This window comes from Cajanus cajan, chromosome 7 (assembly GCF_000230855.2).
Source record: "Cajanus cajan strain Asha chromosome 7, NIPB_CcT2T_4, whole genome shotgun sequence".
Classification (NCBI taxonomy): Eukaryota; Viridiplantae; Streptophyta; class Magnoliopsida; order Fabales; family Fabaceae; genus Cajanus; species Cajanus cajan.
This window is the reverse complement of record NC_138523.1, coordinates 2,338,512-2,356,036: the sequence shown is the minus strand read 5'-3', so window position 1 is coordinate 2,356,036 and position 17,525 is coordinate 2,338,512. Positions and strand designations below refer to the sequence as shown.

The window sequence follows — 17,525 nt, the reverse complement described above, 5'->3', positions numbered from 1 at the left end:
CCTGCCTCAGTTGTCCCATCAATGTATTTATAATGACATATTTGAGCCTGATGGGTCTTTTGGGATTAGTGGGCTAATACCTTGACTTTCACTCCCTGATCTCTACTGACGTGAAATTTTATTATTTTTCCATAATTAAGGTAATGTAATTTAGATGACAAGAGATGGTTTGGCTTCCATCATGGCCAAGTACCCCTTCAGGTTATCTACTGACTAAAGGGGGTACTCAACTCTTTTGGTTCCTGAGTAGGGCCCAAGCTTTTTTTGGCTTGTGGCTGTTGTTTGGGTTAGAACGAAACTGAAGGAGTGTTTGGTCGTTGTGGAGGTCTGAAAGCTCTTCCGGCTTGTGTGGAGGCCGAAGGGCTGGTTTGGTGGTCGGTCGATGTCGAGACCAAAGACCTAGCCGATCAACGTGAGGGCTAAAGGGTTATTATGATTTCCCTGGCACAAACTTGTAACAACAATTTATTTAGTTTTATTTTTTTGAATTTTGATTTTGAATATAATATCTTTTATCCAATTAATAAATAAGATATATTTCAAATATATTATTTTATATTATTAAATGGATGTATATGAGATAAAGAATGTCATAACCAACTTCAAAAGTGAGATAGCAAGTAATGGGATACCACTATTCTAATATATATATATATATATATATATATATATAAAATTTATAATACATATAGCTAATAGTTAATAATATACATATAATAATAGAAACATAATTTAATTCATATATTAAATATCTTCAATAATAAAAATTTATAGTAGTTAAAAAAATAAAAAATAGAAAAAATATTTAAAATTTTATATTATTTAAAATATTATCTAAAGTATAATAATACTTAAAAATAAAAAGAAGTTACTCTCTAAAAAAAAAATTTATAAAGTAAAAGTTTCATGAACCAAATAAAAAAAGAAAATACAACTTGGGCCCATTTGGCCCAACTTTTCCTACCCTAATGTGTTTTTTACTACAATCCTTCAAATCCTTAGACTCATAAGCCGTCGCCGCCTACCTTCCCTCTTAGAAGAATACAGGTCTGCAGATGCTGGAGAAGACAGGGCCACCGTTGGAGAAGGCAGAGCCGCCGCCGAAGAAGGCAAGCCGCCGTACTCTTGTTCATTTTCTCTGTTGCTTTCCCATGCATGATAGTTTTTTTGCTAATCCATATTCTTAGATTAACTAATCTGAATTGGTTCTTTACTTTTATTTAATTCAGAAATTTTATGTTGTTGTGACGTGAATTTTGGTAAAATTGTTCTCTTAATTTTATGTTATACTCAATTTTCTATTGACATCTTAGAGTTAGTGAGTCCCAATAATTTAAAACATAATAAAGAGAAAATCATACATTTTTACCCTTTCGGTTGATTTTTTCGTAATCTAAATAACGCATGAAACGAAGTTGGTTGGGAATGACATGAATGTTGGTTTTCATGACCTTTCACTCTGCTGAGTTTTTCCACATTTTTACTTGTGATCACTTGGCATTTGGCAATGGAAAATTGTTAATCCTTGTGTTGTGTTTGTGTTACAGGACGTGGTGGTTATGCTGGTAACAAGTTTGGGTTTGCCAGTGGCAGCTGTGGTGAACTATGCTGACAACACAGGCTAAGAATCTTTACATTATATCGGTGAAAGGAATCAAGGATAGCCTCAACAGATTGCGGTGAATTTTTTACGCAACTGGAATTTTTAATTTTTTTTTACCAAAAATGCACATGTTACACTTTATTTACACATCTAACATCATTTACTATTCACACTCAGAATTCGATTTCTGGGAAACCGAATTCTGAGCTTAAATTTTTTTTTTGTGATCAGAATTCAGTTCCTGGGAAACCGAATTCCGAGTAGTTTTTAATTTTTTTTTTGCACATGTAAACTGCTAATTTTGAAATTAGAACGGCTGCAGAACGGGCCGTTCTAGAGTTAAGCTTTAACGCATAACTTGAGTTCTGAAACGGCCCGTTTCAAACTAGGATTTAGTCATTTTTAGTATGTTGGAATGGGCCGTTCTGGTTTTGGAACTACCCCTTCCAAAATAGGAATTTAGGCTTTTTTTATTAGTTTGAAACGGGTCGTTCTAAAACCGGAATGACCCGTTCCAAAACTGGAACGACACGTTTCAAAATCGGAACCGCCTGTTCAGGGCAAACATAGAATTCAATATTTTTCCTATAAATATGCCCTCTACCCTTCATTCTTTTCACACGGTTTCAGCTTACTTTTTTCAATCCTTTACTCTACTCCTTTTGAATCATTCCTAAGTAAAAAATTCTTTTTTTGGTTCGATTTTCATTTACCAAATACCAAAAATATTATTGTGAAAGCAAAATGAACATAGGTCTGTCTTCATTGGTACAGTGGTAAGTTGAACACTTTCGTTATTTACTTTAAATTTTAATGAACTTGTAACAAATTAGTACTAATTTTGTTAATCATCGCAAGAGAATGAGAATATTATTTACTTTTACTGTCATTCAATGCCAGAACCCCACCCTCTAATTGTTCTTATACTAGAGGAAGTTGGTTTTTCTGGGATTACAAACCTCAGACATCTCAAGGTGGATCACGCATTAGTCACAACTTTGGTTGAAAGATGGAGACCTGAGACTCATACCTTCCATTTTCCAACAGGAGAGTGCACGATAATATTAGAGGATGTTGTACTTCAACTTGGCCTAAGAGTTGATGGTTTACCAGTCATTGGCCCAATATTATATGACCGGCTCAGAATCGTGCCAGTTAAATGTGAGTCACTAATTGGCTCTATGATTAAGTTAAAGTGGTTGAGAGAAAATATGTTAGAATTAGCAGAGGAACCATCTCAAGAAGAACTTCATGCATATTGTAAGGCATATATATTAAGTTTAATAGGAGGTGTTTTGATGCCTGACAAAGCAGACAATAAGGTACATCTTATGTATTTATCTTTATTAATAAATCTTAGAAAAACAAGACGATATAGTTGGGGATCTGCTTGTTTGGCTATGTTATATAGGGAAATGTGTAGAGCTACAGATGTTAGCAGCAAAACAATTAGTGGTTGTGCATCTTTGTTACAGTCTTGGACATGGCATCGCATGCCATATATCTTTGCTAGAGGGAATGTTGATGGTACCCTATATGGCATGCGATGCCATGTCCAAGACTGTAACAAAGATGCACAACCACTAATTGTTTTGCTGCTAACATCTGTAGCTCTACACATTTCCCTATATAACATAGCCAAACAAGCAGATCCCCAACTATATCGTCTTGTTTTTCTAAGATTTATTAATAAAGATAAATACATAAGATGTACCTTATTGTCTGCTTTGTCAGGCATCAAAACACCTCCTATTAAACTTAATATATATGCCTTACAATATGCATGAAGTTCTTCTTGAGATGGTTCCTCTGCTAATTCTAACATATTTTCTCTCAACCACTTTAACTTAATCATAGAGCCAATTAGTGACTCACCTTTAACTGACACGATTTCGAGATACGTGGAACACATATCCTCCCGGTCATATAATCTTGGGCCAATGACTGGTAAACCATCAACTCTTAGGCCAAGTTTAAGTGCAATATCCTCCGGTGTTATCGTGCACTCGCCTGTTGGAAAATGGAAGGTATGAGTCTCAGGTCTCCATCTTTCAACCAAAGCTGTGACTAATGCGTGATCCACCTTGAGATGTCTGAGGTTTGCAACCCCAGAAAAACTAACTTCCTCTAGTATAGGAACAATTAGAGGGTGGGGTTCTGACATTGAATGATAGTAAGAGTAAATAATATTCTCAGTCTCCTGCAATGATTAACAAAATTAGTACTAATTTGTTACAAGTTCATTGAAATTTAAAGTAAATAACGAAAGTGTTCAACTTACCGTTGTACCAATGTAGGCAGACCTATGTTTATTTTGCTTCCATAATAATATTTTTGGTATTTGATAAATAAAAATCAAACCAAAAAAAGAATTTTTTACTTAGAAATTGATTCAGAAGGAGTAGAGGGAAGGATTGAAAAAAGTAAGCTGAAATCGTGTGGAGAGAATGAAAGGTGGAGGGCGTATTTGTAGGAAAAGCATTGGATTTCCTATTTTCCCAGAATGGGCCGTTTCAAAACCAGAACGATTCGTTCTAACCCACGATTTTATGCCTAAAACCGTAGTTTGGAACAGGCCGTTCCGGTTTTGGAATGGTCCATTTCAAACTAATAGAAAAGGCCTAAATTCCTATATTGGAACGGGTAGTTCCAAAACTAGAACGGCCCGTTCCAACATACTAAAAAGGACTAAAATCCTAGTTTGAAACGGGCCGTTTCAGAACTCAAGTTATGCATTAAAGCTTAACTCTAGAACAGTTCGTTTTGCGGCCGTTCTAATTTCAAAATTAACAGTTTACGTGTGCAAGCAGAACGAGCCGTTTCAGTTCCAAGATTCGCGTAATCTGGGCCACAAGAAAAAAGAATTAAAAACTACTCAGAATTCGGTTCCTGGGGAATTGAATTCTGATGGCAAAAAAAAATTTTTGAAACTCAGAATTCGGTTCCCCGGGAACCGATTTCTGAGTGTGAACAATGAATGGTGCTAGATGTGTAAATAAAGTATAATAGATGCGTTTTTGGTATTGCCAGCTGGTATTGTGAGACAACAAAAGCCATGGTGAAGAAAGGATGGCGTCTACATGTACTTTGAAGGTAATTCCCTTTTTGTGTTAGTTGTACTGTAACATGTCATAACATTTGTTGTTTTCATGGTGCAAAAATTTATGGTGTCAAAAAAACAAATCTGTTGCTTTCCTTTTATGTTCTGTGACTTCTGTCTATTAAATTACTTTAAGATGATGTGATGGATTTATCGGGATGGAGCATATGATTTAATATGCGGGAAGCTCATAGTCCATACTTCTATTGTTTTTATTCATGAATTTGTCTTCCTATTTTGTTTTGGCAAAATGGATTTTAATGCTTTTAGAACTCATTAATTTCTTCCTGAATTGGGACGCATATGGAGGACTCAAAAGTTGCTGGTTGTGCAGCGCATATCCTATTGTTCATGAGGATGAAATGCGTATGGTGATTTGATGCTAACATATATAACCAGCTAGATCAATGCATGTTATCGAATATATCGAGTTGGATCTCTCATGGGATCTTACTTTTCGCTATTTGATACATTCAGTTAGCTGTGTTTAGCATAAATTGTTGGTGATGTAGTGTGGAGATTTTGTTTTTCAAGGGTTATTTTGCACCTCCCAAGATCAGCTACATCATTATGCTCAACTTAACCATGGTTTACTTTTGTTTATCATCCGTGTCAAGGTTTGGACTTTTTTTGTTTTTACTCTATATTTTTATCTTGATATTGGTCATGGATGTTCAGTTCATTTTGGAAAATGGAATGTCTGAAGTGATACAATTTAATATTTACCAGGAAAGGTATTGATAAATATTGATGATGGGTTTTATGTTCTTTCTCTCTCTCCTTTAACATTTTAAGAGTTTAGTTCTCTGTTAGATAGTTTCTGTCTCCAGACATTAGTCAGGTATCCTCCTCAACATATTATGGTTGATACAGTTACTAGTCTGGAAAATTAATGTGTCCATCGTTACAGGTGTGGTTGTTTTCTCCATGCTCACATCTGCTCCATTGGGACTCTACACACTTGGGGCCAAATTTATTTAGTTCTTCATGTTATATATTATACAAAATCAACGCAAATTGTTTTCTAGGATTGTCAGTTTTTATTTTCCCTACCAGTTAAATTGATTTAATTTTTTGAAATCCTATATGGTTACTTCATTTTGTCACATATTTCACGATGCAAGCCATACTTTGCTCATTTAGATCATTACTGTCTCCAGACGTTAGTCAGGTATCCTCTTCAAAAAATCTATGGTTGATACAGTTACAAGTCTGGAAAATTAACTGAGTCCATCGTTACAGATGTGATAGGCTTTTTGTAATGCACACATCTGCTCCATTGGGGCTCTACATATATAGGTGCATCACCTTTCTTTCATGAATAATAATCTCTCCTTAATACTGTTTTGTGTATCAGTTTCATGCTTTTGTTTTTTGGGCATCTTTGAGTCATTGCATGTCAGTTTCGTTTTTGTTCTGGATAGCCGACAGAAGGGAGGCAGTGATGATGTTTTCGGCATTTTGATCAGATAATGGACATTGAGTCAAGAACCTGAGTCCTGGCAGGGTATTTGAGTGTCTGTTCGATGTGACCAGCATGGTCCTTTACAGATGCTGATGATGCAGCTGTGGTGAGGCTCTTCTCTTTGGTCTCTTGTCTGAGTAAAGGCGAATCTGAGCCTCGCACTGAAACCTTGCAACTAGGGCTTACACTCATTATCATTAGTTTAAGTTTGAGGCTCCACACTTAGAGAGATAAAGTTATCTTGAGAGCTGTTGCCCTCTCTGAGTTGCTGTGTAAGCCAATGATCACTATATTTGAATTTACTAAACAGCTCTCGGCACGCATGAATACTCTCTCTCTCTTTTTCCTTATTCATCACAGCCTGCTTCCTTCACTCAGTTTCTGCTTCTTCTTCTTCTTCTTCTCTTTTGCCTTCCACTTCTTCTGGGTATAACAAGGCACTGATGATGTTTTCAGCAATTGGACCAGACGTTGAGTGAAGAGCTGTGTCCTGGCGAGGTAACTCAGTGTTTCTGTGTGAAACTATCTTGTGGTCTTTTGCACAGATGCTGTTGATGCAGCTAAGGCTCTCTCTCTCTCTCTCTCGTGTCTGAGAAAAGGCGAAGCTGAGCCTGTACAGCCCTAACCCAAATTGTGGTTGGGTTCGAGTTTTGGTTGTTTGAATTTTTTTTAGAATTTAATGATGGCAGCAAAGCGTGAAATGTTTCGCATAATAATTGTAACTTTTCAACACAATTATAATTTTTTATTCCTTCTAGTGCTTTTAAGTAGTAGCTGACTGAAAAAATTGGTTTTTTGCTCCTCCATTCATTGTTCACACATCTGGCCCGTGCTTTCTTCTATGCATGTATTTCTTGGCATTGATTTTATGATTGCACTTATATTAATGTTTTTCTTCGGCTTCCATGCTTGGTCTGCTTGTGTTTTAATTTTGAATAATGTTATTGCATTTTGTATGAAAGTAAAATGCGGTTTAAAACTGCCCCTTTTGAGCATTGATACTTTCACTTTTTCTTGTTAGAATTTTTTAAGCAAGAATCCCAAAATGGTTCATGGAACATGCTATTATTGCTACCTAGCATTTATTTGACTTTTAGGGATGCAAAGTATGATATATAATTGCTTTTCGCATCAATTAATATGTATCTGATTCAAATTGATTCTCTTTTGCACATAATGCTGTTGTAAATCCTAAGGGAGAAATGAAAAGGCAAGAAAGGCGTTTTTCAAATTGTGTTGATATTTGGCATTTGTTATGTCTAACATATTTGTAGATCTTTCTTAATGCAAGCTGAAGAACATTTTGGTAGTTTTCTGTATTTTTTTTGTACATTATTATGTTTGCATAATTTGTATTTGATTTGATATCATTGATTTCATAGGAAATTTTCTTCACTGGCCTGCACAGGTTGTTCGTGTGTTTGTTGGTTTATATGAGATTTGTCATTTGCATACTCTTGTTTAGGTTCTGCCATAACTGGGCCTATTGGGAAGGAGTGTGCTGATCTGTGGCCTAGAATTGCAAGTGCTGCCAATTCCGTTGTTTGAGTGTTAAAGTTATTGATCAATTTTCAACATGGTCAACATTCAAATGAATTTTTTGACCAGTTAGCCATTGAATTTTCTACGATCGTAGAATGTGAAGACATTTTTCAATAGGAGTTATACAATATTTTGTTTATTTTTAAGTTTTTTACAGGAAACATTTCATTGGTACATTATGAACATTAATTGAAGCTGTAACTCGCAGCCTATTGAGTTGGGGCACGTTGGATTGAAATTTTTTTTGCTTGCAGATTCATGTTTGATTGTACATGATGAATGGTTCCACTGAAATGATCCAAGAAGTAAAATAACCATTATATTGGAAATAATCAGTTTTTTATGCTAATTGAAGACTGTTTATATATGATGTCATTTAAGGGTGCATATAATGTGGTCTAATTCTTTGATAGTTTTTATAGTTGACACCCAAATTAACAATAACATCTTAAAAAATGTTTCTTTTTTTTTTAAAAATATTTATTTATTATTTATTTTATTTTTATTTTTATTCCTGAGATTTGTCAAATTTTGAATATCTTGAAAGATTTTTTTTTTTTTTTTTCTTTTATTTATTTTATATAAATTATATAAACGTTTGAGGGATAGTATTTGGTTATGTTCGGTCCAGAAGATGAGATCATATGACATCTTGTTTACATTTGTTGACTTACTCAGTGAATGTTTAGATTGCAGGTATAAAAGCTTCATTAGTATTTTTATTCTAAACCAACAAATTCTTCCTGTATTTTATTTATTAAAATTCAGTAATATATATTGAACTTCTCATAAGGACTTTTTCAACTGTAATCCATTTATATTCTAATTTCTTTATTTTGATTTTAGTTTGGTCAGTTTTAAAATAAAAAAGAATGATTGATTCGGTTTTGTGATTTGTATATAACGGGTGAAATCGAAACGAAGAGGACGGAGGCCAGTGTGCTTAATCTCGTCATGGTACCCTCGGTTCGTTAGTTTTAATAACAGTTGGTTAAATAATCGACGTGCAGGATTAAAGGTAGTGTTGGAACTAAAAAATACACCTAACAATGTATATCGCTTATTTTATGAAAGCAAAAAACAAAGAAGATAATCCACATATGCTGGAAAGAAAACGTGGTTACATGATTTTCATGTTCAACTCATCATTAATTGATCCAAATGATAGCGGTTTGTATTATTTAATAGTATTATTTAGATTTTAAAATTTGATATTAAGTATAAAATAAATTGTTAGAAGGATATTAACTTGTGTACTTTCATGATTTTTTATGAATTATTAAAGTTGAGAAGGTGAAAATACAAATGAAAGAAACAAGAAAGAAAGGTCAAAGAAAGAGAGATTAATAATATTTAAGTTAGAAAGGGATAAAACATGGATTAAGGAGAGAGGATGAGAGAGAAAATTGATGAAAGATGAAAGAGACAATAAAGAATGGAAGAAGAGGAAGAAAAAAATAATATGAAAGAGATTGAAAGAGATAAAACTTAGATGAGAGAGAAGGAGAGAGAGAAAGAAAAAGATGGTAGAGACAATAAAGGAAAGGGAATAGGGAGAGAATAATAATATGAGAAAGAGAGAAAAAAGTTAATAATATGAGAGAGAGAAAATAAAGAAAGGAGAAAGAGAAGGAGGAAAAGGGGTTGGGTTGAGGGGGAGAATAAATACACCTTTCATCTTATAACAAATGTCAATGTTTTAAGACAAAATAAGTTCAACATAATATTAAGGTTTAATTACATTTTTATCTTTCAAGTATTGTAATTGTGCAATTTTGATCCTAAAGTTTTAATTGGGTAATTTTAGTTCTTAAAAGATTGCAATTGTGCGATTTTGGTCCTTCAATTTTTAATTGAACAATTTTAATCCCTCAAATATCATAATTGTGCAATTTTAATCTCTTCCATTAAAAATTTAATAATTTTAATATATATATATATAATATTTTAAAATTATACAATTATTTATCTATTCAAGTTAATACATATTATAATTTTCTTCAATGTATCAAATGATATATATTTATTATTAATAAATAAATAAAATTTATGTATTATTATTTTTATAATATTACTGATAAATTAATATCAATAATATTATTAGTATATTTATAAATAAACTAATAATTTGATATTAATAATATTACTGATAAATATAATTTATTATCTATAAATATACTAATAATATTATTAGTATATTTATAGATAAACTAATAATTTGATATTAATAATATTACTGATAAATATAATTTTTTATCGATAAATATACATATTATTGATATTAATTTATCAGTAATATTATAAAAATAATAATACATAAATTTTATTTATTTATTAATAATAAATATATATCATTTAATACATTGAAGAAAATTATGATATGTGTTAACTTGAATAGACAAATAATTGTATAATTTTAAAACATTGTATATATATTTATATTAAAATTATTAAATTTTTAATGAAAGAGACTAAAATCGCACAATTATGATATTTGAGGGATTAAAATTATTCAATTAAAAATTGAAGGACCAAAATCACACAATTACAATCCTCTAAGGACTAAAATTACCCAATTAAAACTTTGGGATCAAAATTGCACAATTTCAATACTTAAGGTATCAAAAACGCAATTAAGCCTAATATTAATTATCACCTTTTCATTTCTACACCTCATAATATGATTTTAAAAATAATTATTATGTTACATTTTTTCTATTTATAAAGTTATTATTTCATCTATTTATTAATTTTTTTTAGTTTATATAAAATATTCCTCCCTTTCCACTTTGTTTAACATTTTAGCAAATTCTCATTTATTTCAGTTTGACTTTCATTTTATGATACTAATGTAACATTAAATATATTTTTCCTATTATACTCTAAACCATTATTAATGTATTCTTTAAAACTTAAAAAATGTTTTTAATTCCTATAAAATGCTAAATTTTGATTTTAATCTTTGTAAAAAAAATTCTTTATTTTTCACCCCTCAAAAATTTAAACTAGTGTTTTTAATCCTAATTATTCTGTAGTCATTTTTAACTATTTATTTGTTCATTAAAATACTAAGTGACTATCTTAGATATTCCTTACATATTACAACTGTTAATGATATCATGTTAGTGCATGAAAAATCAACACCTCTAAAGGATTTATATGTTATTAAAATAAAATTATTTGGGTTTTGAACGTCAAATTTCTAGGTTTGATATGATGATTTTGCTTAATGAGACGATCCACACTCGACAAAAATAAAATTGTAACACCTCAAGTTTTTAAATAAATTAATAAGAATTTTAAATAATTAGTTAATTTATTTTATAATTATGAGTATTATTAAATAAAAAGAAATATTTCAAAATTTATTCTTATTATTTAATTATAAGGAAAAAATAAGTAATTGTGATTAATTTTTTTTTTTTATCGACAGGCTAAATGTAAGTTAAGGCTTTAGAATTTCCTTTATAAAGAAAAGTTACGTTGGAGTTGTTTCACATGGCTCATTTTTTTCTGTATGTTTTTGTACTATAAAGAATTGGGAGAATCAAAGGCATTTAAAGACAACCTTAAAGATTCACACTCAACATCTAGTATTCACCAAGGTAAGAGAAGAATTGATAATTCGCTTTGGGTGTGAGTTATCTGTAAGGATAGCAAGGTTACCTCCAATCTTGTTTGAATGGTTTATGAGAGAGAAATCCCAAACTAGAATTGTAGCTAATGTTTCCGTGCTTCATATGATTCTTATATATCCTAATTGAGAATAAATACACCTTTCATCTTATAACAAGTGTCAATGTTTAAGACAAAATAAGTCTTAAAATAAGTATATGTTAGTTTTTCAACATAATATTAATTATCACCTTTTCATTTCTACACCTCATAATATGATTTTAGAAATAATTATTATGTTGAATTTTTTCTATTTTCTAACAAAGAAGAATAATCATAATGTTAATTTTGTAAAATTATTATTCTCTTTCATCTATTTATTAATTTTTTTGTTTATATAAAATATTCCTTCCCTTCCACTTTGTTTAACATTTTAGCAATTCTTATTTATTTCAATTTGATTTTCATTTTATGATACCAATGTAACATTAAATATATTTTTCCTATTATACTCTAAACCATTATTAATGTATTCTTTAAAACTTTAAAAAAATTTTAATTCCTATAAAATGCTAAATTTTGATTTTAATCTTTGTAAAAAAATTTCTTTATTTTCACCCCTAAAAAATTTAAACTAGTGTTTTTAATCTTAATTATTTTGTAGTCATTTTTAACTACTTATTTGTTCATTAAAATATTAAGTGACCATCTTAGATATTACTTATATATTACAACTGTTAATGATATCATGTTAGTGCATAATATATCGACACCCCTAAAGGATTTATATGCCATTAAAATAAACTTATCTGGGTTTTGAACGTCAAACTTCTAAGGTTTGATATGATGATTTCGCTTAATGAGACGATCCAGTCTCAACAAAAATAAAATTATAACACCTCAAGTTTTTAGAATAAATTAATAAGAGTTTTAAATAATTAGTTAAGTTATTTTATAATTATGAGTGTTATTAAATAAAAAGAAATATTTCAAAATTTCTTCTTGTTATTTAATTATAAGGAAAAAATAAGTAATTGTAATTAATTTGTTTTTTTTATGGGCAGGTTAAATGTGAGTTAAGGCTTTAGAATTTCCTTTATAAAGAAAAGTTACGCTAGAGTTTCACGTGTCTAATTTTTTTTAGAGTTAATTACTTATATACTGGCAGTATAAAGTTTTTTTATACTAGCAACCAATTATATCTTTTAATTGTGCCATGTCACTGTTAAAAGTAAATCTATTTATAGTGACATGACACAATTAAAGGATATAATTGGTTGTCAGTATAAATTTTTTTTACACTGACAGTGTATATATGATTAACTTTTTTTTTTTTTAATATGTTTTTGTACTATGAAGAATTGGGAGAATCAAAGATATCTGAAGACAACCTTAAAGATTCACACCCAACATCTAATATTCACCAAGGTAAGGAAGAATTGATAACTCGCTTTGGTTGTGAGTTATTTGTAAGGGTAGCGAGGTTGTCCCCAAATCTCGTTTTGATGGTTTATGAGGGGGAAACCCAAACTAGAATTGTAGCTAATGTTTCCATGGATTCTTGTATATTCTAATTAAAAGTAATCAATGAGTAGTCATAATAATTCTATTTAATTGTATGAAATTGTGAATCTGTGAGTACTTACAAATTCCTGTGAGAGCTCTAAAGATAAAGTAAACTAAATTAGTAAGGAATAATGTATATAATGTGTGAATTGATGGCTTAATAATGATTAAATAGTGCTCTTGTATGTTTTGACTAGGAGTGGGCAAAACGAACTGAACTGAACTTATAAAAACTATACTGAACTTAAAAGTAGTTCATATGAACTGAACTAAACTAAATATTAGTTCAGACGAACTGAACTGAACTATTCTTTTGTGTCATTGAACTGAACTGAACTATACTATAAAAACTTGAACTGAAGTGCAATTTAAACTGCACTAAACTGTTATGATATTTTGAATTGAACAATTTTGACTCATTTATCTATCAAAATAGGACACATTTGTCAACTTTACTTTATTTTCCATTTTATTTAAACTTTTCAAAGGAAAAAAATATAAAATTAAGTCAAACAAACTCAGTGAATTTTAAGCCTAAAAATAAGTAATTCAACATAGCTCAATTGATCCGTTAAGTTCAACAAAATTGATACAATTTTTTTTCAAATCACTTTTTTTCTAAAATTTTGGTTATTAAACTATCGAGTTAATCTATTAAGACATAACATGTTAAACACATTTAATTTTTATTTTTTTTATAAAAATAGTTCAATTTTTATAATTCAGTTCAGTTTTTATAGTTCAGTATAGTTCAACTTTACAACAGTTTAGTTCAGTTCAGTTTTTTTTAAACAGTTCAGTTCAGTTTTTTTTACAAACAGTTCAGTTTTTTATAGTACAGTTCACCACCAGTTCAATTCAGTTTAGTTTTTTTTGCCCACCCCTAATTTTGACCAATTGTAATTCATGAAAATGCATGTTGATGGTATTGTTTGAATTTTGCAAACTCTACAAAAGTGTTCTTTCTAACACGAAGTTGGGTGCTATGCATAGCCATCGAGCATAAAAGTCACAAAGAGCATGGGTTTCTCTCTATGATGCTTATTATAACACCCTTTATCCTGCATGATATCATAGACTTATAACTACTGAATATGATGAAAATTTTTTAAAAAATAAATTTATTGAGTAAACATGATTTGAAAATTTTCTTGGATAGATGTATCACATTTCAAAATAAAAGCAGAACAATAACCAAAATAAACGCCTAACAAAATAAATACAGCGTAAAGTCTAACATCAAGTAGTAACTTAAAATAACCGATGAAAAACATAAACTCCTAGCAACTATTCCAATGTCATATCCTAACTTACAACAACCAAAAAAAAAAAACATAAACTAGTTTCTAGACTATTCTGTGTTAATGATGATGAATAAATTGGTATCACGTGCATATAAATTAAAAGCATGCATTGCACAAACTTTATTTTATAATTGAGATAAGTTGAATGAGATGAATAATTGTTGATGATGAATAAATGTAGAGTGATAGATGTACTAAGTTAAGTATAACTTTTAATGATGGAAGTAAAAATACCTATATGTATAAAAACATGATTATGATGTACATCTTTAGTCCTATTCATATGTCTTATGTATTGTACATGAGTTCTCACTCCCTACATATTATTGTGTATGTATTTGGATTAATTATCATTTGCATATATAAAACAGATATGAGAAGAAGAGTTTGATGAAAAAAAACTTAAATCTTCTATGATAATGTGACTTGAGGACTTGAGAGAGTATATTTTATTAGTCATAATTGAAGTCAATTTACATGCGATAATTTATGTTATGTTTTATGTTGATAGTTGTGTAAAAAGACGATTCATGTGTTTTTATTTTATTTTATTTTATAAAATTATGTAGTTATTTAATTACCTTTTCATTAAAGAACTTTATTTTAAAAATTGTATATCCTTTCACTATAAAATGATATTTAAGTATTTTATAATACCTTTAATTGTTCTTTTTTATTTAGAAATCTCAATTTATTTTGATTTGAAATAAAAAGATGTCACACAGTCAGAAACCAAATTCGCACCAGAAAATATAAGAAATTGAAAACTAACCATGAATAAACCCAATATATAAAATACATGAATAAACTCCTGTATATAGAAATAGGAACGATTATTTTAGGCGAGAATCTTGTTAGATGATTTTTCTTTGATGAGAAAATTTTTAAAAATTCTTTTAATTTCATATGTAATTCAATTTTATTTATAATAATTATTTCTAAATTAAATTTTAATTTTTTAAAATATATTATTAATAAATAATAATAAAACAATCTGAATAAAAATAGCCTCGAACTACAATATGATTTATATCATAAATTTAAATTATAATTTATATATTTAAAAAATCCATTTATTCAAATTTTAGATAAATTTATACATTCAAACATAATATTTATTTACATCCATAATTTATTTTAAAATTTAATTATATATAATAAACATTTAACGTCTCTCCAAGCTAAAAAAAAAAAATACTAGTTACTTAAAAACTTAGACATTAATTTAATCAATAGTGAAATTGTAGAACGACAAAATCCAAATAAGCAATCTATGAGGGGCTTATAAATGTAGAGCCTCAGTACTCACATGAGGGCACACAAACAATTAAATTAACCATCATATGTAACGAATGACTCGTTAATTTTCCAGACTCATCATAACTTTATGAATCATAATATGATATGGAGGATACCATACCAATGTCTGGGGACAATAACAATATAGCAGCAAATAAAAAACAAAACAAAAAAGCACAACAATAAAACAACTTAGTATCTCTTGAAAGCCCTTGTATGAAATGGTAGCATATCAAATACCATGTTTCAAAATGAACAAAATTGCAAAAAACATGACCAAGATATCTAAGAAGGAAATTAAATGTCCCAACCTTGAGAGGGATGATATACAAAGAGTAACCACCCGGTAGGAGTAAAGTTGGGGTAGCTGGTCATGGGAGGTATAGAGAAACCTTTAAACAAAATCTCCACACTACAATACCAGCAACATGAGTTATTAACAATGTTTTCATGATCCAATGAAAATCAAGTGAACTTAACATGAATCAAACTACATAAAGAGCCAAAAATGCAGGAGGGGGTGTACTACTAAAGCATTTAACTCAAGACATGCAATGATAGGAAATTATAAACTCACTTGAGCAGGATAGAAAAGAAAATGCGAAACGAAGGAAACTCTGCCCTACACCCAGATGAAATGCACTATTTTTCCTGAATGAATATGCTTGCAATTAAATCATTTATTTATTTATTATTATTATTATTATTATTATTATTATTTATTTATTTTTGTGTTGACACGTATATGTGGTGTTTAGTTGGCTGCACATCGATAAGCCACCGCAGCACCATGCGGGGCTTAATGGGAAACAGCTGTCTTCCACCTGATTTTCTTGAAATTCACTGGATCCATATGGAGCTTAATAGGGGGCCCAAGCCATACAGGAACAGGAAGAAGGGTATCAACAATTTTTAATTTTTTTTTTGTTATATGTTTAACAAAAATTGAAAAATATGTATAACATTACTTTTATATTTATCTCTTTATTATTAATAATAAATATCTCTCTATAATAAATAAAGTGATAGAGATTAATAAATTGCTGGTTAGAATTATACTAAATTCAGTCCCTTTAATCAATATATTGAATTCAAATCTTGTATATATTAAGAGAGACAATCTCACTAAAGAACATCAGTTAAGTGTTCTAATAAAGATTAACCACAAAATCAATAAATATTTCATCCCAATAATATAATTACTCAAAAAGTGATGGAAAAATATAACAAAATATACTTAAGTATATTTTTGTCTTTCTAAAATGACTTGTTTTTAATTTTAATTTCTATAAAAGTTTTAAAAATTAAATTTTTTTATTTTTATTCATATAAAGTAGGTAAATTTTTATTTTAATAATTATAAATATTTCTTCATCTATAAAATTTGAAATCATTATATTTGATCCTAAACAATTATTTTAAAATAGGTAAATTATATATATATTTTTTAAAAGTTTAGAAAAATAAAATTAGAGATGACACATACTTGCTATGATACCATACAGAGTAATGGGTGTCATTTGAAATAAGCACTTAATTTTTTTATTAAACACATAAGTAGTTAATAAGTATCACATAAGAATTGAGATAAAGATAATAATTACATATTTTAAAATATTTGAACATTTTCTTTTGGTAAAGATAAAAATAAAATTTGTTAATTTTACAAATACTAAAGTTATATTTAACCCCTTTTCCATATATAAGAATTAAACTTAGTATGAGAAATTACAATAACTCACATATAATATTCAATTAAATGAGTTAAATCCTACGAAATGTGAGATATTATAATAATCACAATTAATCTCATATGATATATATAGGACAAAACTTAATTACAATATTATTAATGTTTTTGGTGTAATACTCCATTTAAAATAGATATAAGTAATATACATTGATATTAAATGAATTTTTTAATTATATATTATTAAAATAAAAGTATAATTATGATTAAAGATCAACACCAACAATATATAATTATATATAGTATTTCATCTGAGTTTTGTCTTATATAATACTAGTAAA

The 17,525-nt window shown here is 29.2% G+C and overlaps 2 long non-coding RNA genes across 4 annotated transcripts; one reads left to right on the top strand and one right to left on the bottom strand.

The window, feature by feature from the left end:
* Positions 1 to 970: 970 nt before the first annotated feature.
* Positions 971 to 7,963, top strand: LOC109807568 (uncharacterized). 3 transcript variants are annotated; one of them, XR_003804967.2, is made up of 3 exons: positions 971 to 1,109; positions 1,548 to 4,696; positions 7,577 to 7,963. It is a non-coding gene; the product is annotated as an uncharacterized LOC109807568 (long non-coding RNA). The 3 variants fall into 3 exon arrangements; XR_014427783.1 differs by having other exon boundaries at positions 6,173 to 7,963; XR_014427782.1 differs by having other exon boundaries at positions 6,128 to 7,963.
* Positions 7,964 to 15,539: 7,576 nt separating this feature from the next.
* Positions 15,540 to 16,299, bottom strand: LOC109809949 (uncharacterized). Its single transcript, XR_002240707.3, has 2 exons — positions 16,072 to 16,299; positions 15,540 to 15,906 (listed from the first exon to the last, which is right to left on the bottom strand). It is a non-coding gene; the product is annotated as an uncharacterized LOC109809949 (long non-coding RNA).
* Between the last annotated feature and the right edge of the window lie 1,226 nt (positions 16,300 to 17,525).